At 43.1% G+C, this 4,899-nt stretch overlaps 1 protein-coding gene across 1 annotated transcript in view; it reads right to left on the minus strand.

Moving 5' to 3' along the window:
- Positions 1-4,899, minus strand: part of Xrra1 (X-ray radiation resistance associated 1) — a 75,032-nt gene that overhangs the window by 69,799 nt on the left and 334 nt on the right. Inside the window, exon 2 of the mRNA XM_052714181.1 lies at positions 1,689-1,756. The gene's annotated coding sequence lies outside the window, so the exon portion shown is untranslated. The remainder of the gene's footprint in view (positions 1-1,688; positions 1,757-4,899) is intronic.

Below are 4,899 nucleotides of genomic sequence, written 5' to 3' on the forward strand. Positions count from 1 at the left end.
AAAGATCTGAGTTCCTAAATTGTGAACTCCTAGAGATTTTTCGTTAACAGACTTTAGTTACCAAAAAATCTGCTTTGGGGGCAGCTTCAGGTAATGAGAGACTCTCCGAGACCCCCTGGCTGAGGGAAGGGAGTTTCCCGAAGACTGTGAGACTGAGGTGTTGACAGTGTGGGAAGAGTACATAAAAGACAGGAGCAGTGAGGAGAGCTGGGACCAAGGCCTCCTGTGAAGAGGCTCCCTGGCAGTGACAAGTAGGAGAGGTGGGGCAGAAGGAAGAGGGCAGTTTGGGAACAAGGAGCTTAACTTTGGGTCTAGTTTTTACTACAAAGCTGGACGGCTGTGGGCAAATCATTTTACCTCTTGGAGTCTCCGTTTTCCCACACAGAAGACGAAGCTAAAACTTCTGTGCCCCAGAGAACTGTGTGAGAATGAAATGAAGCGGTGGATAAAGTGAGTAGTGGAAGGATATCTTTCTGCACCCTTCACACGCCACCCCTCTCACAAAGCCTCTCCTGGACTTTCTAGTGGGAAATACTTGTGCTTTTGCTAGACTCTGGGTTTGTTTATTCAGTCCTTAATGTCTCCTTCATGGCTTCACTGCTTTCGACCTCATAAAATCACTACCAACTATGCAAAGCTCCACCAAGGGACTATGAACCTCCAACTTGGAAACACTCCCAAGTCATCGCCTCGCATCCATCCGTGGGACCCAGCACAGAAGAAGCACCCAAAAGACATGAGTGAGCCAAACGAAGGATATGATAGCACTCCTGGGACCCAAGGGTGTATATGAATCTGATCTCTCTAATTTCCCTCAGGGCCGGGGAAGGGCAGTGTATGTAGGCAATTATCAGTTTATCCTAACACAGCATCTAGCACACAGCAGATGAGTAAGTGAATGCTGGGCTCTCCTCTGGTCTAATGCAAAGCCTCTGTGTGTTCTGATTCCTGAGCTCCCTACAAAGGAGTGAAGGCTTTTCTCAGGTGGTCCTCTGACATGCCGCACTTCTAGAATCATTATTTTGCTCCCCTCACCAACATTCCCCCCTGCTATAGGGCCTATGATTACCTCATTTACACACATCCATTCTCTGGTTAGTTTCCTTTTGTTTGTTTTTGTCAACTGATACAAACTAGGGTTAGTGTCATCTAGGAAGTGTGAACATCAACTGAGAAAATGCCACTATCAGACTGGCCTATGGGCAAGCCTGTGGCATGTTTTGTGAATTAATGACTGGTGTGGGAAGGCCTAGGTCACAGTGGAAAGGCAGTCCCGGGTTGTATAAGAAAGCAAGCTAGTGAGTAGCATTCCTCCAGTGGCTCTGCTTCAGTTCCTGCCTTGGCTTTCCTCACTGATAAACTTCCCTCACGGATCAGGACATGCAAGACGGATTCTCCCCAAGCTGCTTTTTGAGAGTGTTTTATTACAGCAATAGAAAGCCAAATGAGAATGCCCTGACACCTAGCACGGAGCTAGAGCTCTCTAAAAAAGGGCAGGTGACTGGGTACAAAATCAGTTGGTTTGTTTTTCAGGACACCTCTCTGGTGATCAACCAATCTATCAGCTAGACAAGTGAATGAATGAGGAAATCAATGTCTGGGAAATGCTAGAGATGGCAGCTGCTAGAGAAGGATCTGGCAATTCACTAGGACATCAGGGCCTAGTTTTGTGTCTATACAGTACTTACCTGATCTTTGACCTTGGGAATGAGTCTTTGCCTCCTTTTTGTTTTTGTTTCTTTACCTGTTTCTTTACCTGTAAAAGAGATATTGTAAATTTTCTTAGCCTGTCATTAAGAAGTCTTGAACCTTATTAATTATATCCCACATTTTGGATATTTGGAGCCTTATGCTCTCAAATGTGTCTTGTATGAAGGGTTTGTGCATGTGTGTGTGTGTGTGGGGGGATAATAGGATGGAAACAATTCCAGGAAATAGATGGATAAAACAATAAAGAGAATATAAAAGGGGCTAGGAATGTAGCTAATATGCTCAAGACCCTGGGTTTGATACTGAGTATCACATATGTACACACACAAAAGTCACAGAAACAAAGACATGGACATAGGATTTTAAGAGCCGCATTGTTTACCACTAGAACGCAGTCGGGTTGTTTAAGCAGGCTGCAAAAAGCATAGATGGGAAAAGAAGGGACCATTTTTAAGATCATTTAAATGAAATACATTTTGGCAGAATGAAAATAGCAAAGACAAAGTTGAAAGATAAGACCTGGGCTGGAGAGATGGCTCACAGGTTAAGAACACTGGCTGTTCTTACAGAGGTCCTGAGTTCAATTCCCAGCACCCATATGGTGGCTCACAACCATCTGTAATGAGATCTGTCTCCCCCTTCTGGCCTGCAGGGATACATGCAAACAGAACACTGTATATACATAATAAATAAATAAATCTTAAGAAAGAAAGAAAGAAAGAAAGAAAGAAAGAAAGAAAGAAAGAAAGAAAGAAAGAAAGAAAGAAAGAAAGTTAAGACCCAGTCTGGGAAAAACAAATGCCATGCATTTAGCACAAAGAATAAATCAAACTCAAATATTAGACAGGACGTACATGATTATAGAAATTCCAATTCAGCATGAAGAATAATAGGTGAGAAGGTATTGATTTACAACTAAAGGGACAAGAAGTAACATAGCTCCTTGGTTATGTTTTCTAGAATGTAACCCTAATAGAAGCATGAACTTATCTTTATGGTAGGAAAATGAAAGACCAAGGTCCAGACTTGAGGGGAAACTCTAGCTACCTCTGAACTCTCTCTCAAACTTGAAAGCTAAGGTCAAGCTGACTTTGGGACTGCCTAGCTCCAACAAGCACGTATCTTTTGTTGGTGTGTCTCTTTCCTACTCCTGTGTGCCTGCATCACTCCCACGCCCCACACAGGCACTGATGTTCCTTATTTTCATATGTCTGCTTCCTCCATCCCTTGGGCCTATCACATGTCTGTCTTTCTTGATTCATGCAGTTATCTTTCCTGTACCTCCCTATTCCCAGATTGGCCTATGTTAGGCCCGCTTTATTTCTTTTTAAGATTTATTTTTAATTTATGTGTCTGAGTGTTTTGCCTACCCGTATACATGTGTACCCAATGCCCATAGAAGACAAAAGAAGGCACTGGGTCCCCTGGAACTGGAATTAGAGGTGTTTATGAGCCTTTGTGGATGCTGGGAATTGAACTGGAATCCTCTGCAAGAACAGCAAGTGCTCTCAACTGCTGAGCCATCTCTCCAATCCTCTGGCCTATTTCTTTTCTTTTCTTCTTGGTTTTTTGAGGGTTTCTCTGTGTAGCTCTGGCTGTCCTGGAACTAGCTCTGTAGACCAGGCTGGCCTCGAACTCACAGATATCTGCCTGACTCTGCCTCCTGAGTGCTAGAATTAAAGGCGTGCGCCACCATCTCCTGGCAAGGACCTCTTTCTTTCTTTCTTTCTTTCTTTCTTTTCTTTCTTTCTTTCTTTCTTTCTTTCTTTCTTTCTTTGTTTTTTTCAAGACAGGGTTTCTCTGTGCAGCTTTGGCACCTTTCCTGGAACTCACTCTGTAGCCCAGGCTGGCCTTGAACTCACAGAGATCCGCCTGCTTCTGCCTCCCAAGTGCTGGGATTAAAGACGTGTGCCACCACCGTCCAGCAGGACCTATTTCTTAATGGAGGTACTCTACTACTACACTGTAGTAGAATGGTCTGGTTTTCTCACTGTTCTCTGCCACACCAACCTCAGGCTGAGGCTGACGCCCTCCAAAAGCAAACCTAGGTCCTAGTAATCTCTTCATCTCCAGCATCTCAAACAGGGAGTGGCCTACAGAAGGTAGACTCTTAATAAATGCTACCCCCGACTAAGCAGAGGCATAAACAAAATGCTGCCGGAGTACTTTGTTTTGTCTGCAAGGAAGGAAAAGGGAAGGGATCGAGGAGGGTTTCGAAGAGCAGGATGGCATCAGAGCTGAGTGCTGAGAAATGAGACATCGCAAGAAGGACGGACCGCATTGACAAAAAGTTATGAGGCAGTTAACTGCGGTGGCCAGGAACTGCTTTAGAGAAGACGAAATCCAATCTGGTATTCTTTAGTGATCGCTACTTTCATACGAACATTAGCTTTGCCAAGACAGGTTTTGTCTGTTTCATTCAGAGGTATAGTCTGAGTGGCTATAACAGGACTGACTAGATGCTAAGCAGTTCAGAAGCTGGGCATGGGAGTGTATGCCTCCGTGAGTTTGAAGCCAATTTGTCTACACAGTGAGTTTCAGGCCAGCCAGATCCTTACAGTAAGACCCTATCTCAGAAAAACAAAACAAAATAATGCCTTCACAAATTTAGTATTTGGTCCATCATCTGTATATTTATGGGAAGTATATGGGTATAAAAGCTAAATAATGCAATGTAATATGGCATAAAGTAATATTACTATGCGATAATTCTAAGCCTCTAGAGTAGCAATCAGATTTATTTTCCTGACATGCCTTAGTTGGTACATTGTCAAGTTTTATTGGTGCTCAATATTTTTTCTCAATCAATATTTGTAAAATCAGAATGCCAAACTGGAAACATGCTTTTAATTAAAAAAAAAAACTAAAAACTATGTTTTGATCCATGCTCTCTGGCTTCTGGTAAATTCATTTTCTTGTCTAAACAGCATTATTTTGAGACACAGGATGGATGGATGTAAGTGCATGTAGGGCACTGCCTGGTAGACAGTAGGCACTCAATAAATGACAGTTCTACACGAAACACTACTAACAGCTAAGATGATAGTCACTTTGGAGAGAATACTCGAGTTAATGCTCCAACAACAGAAATTGAAAAGGGTGAAGAGCTGGCTCTTCCTCACTTCTTAGGAGACGATCTCTGGGGCTGGAAAGACTCTTAACTCAAGCAGACTAAGTTTCCAGCCACAC

The sequence above is a fragment of the Peromyscus californicus genome, unplaced genomic scaffold, assembly GCF_007827085.1.
Source record: "Peromyscus californicus insignis strain IS unplaced genomic scaffold, ASM782708v3 Scaffold_4__1_contigs__length_199733344, whole genome shotgun sequence".
NCBI lineage: Eukaryota > Metazoa > Chordata > Mammalia > Rodentia > Cricetidae > Peromyscus > Peromyscus californicus.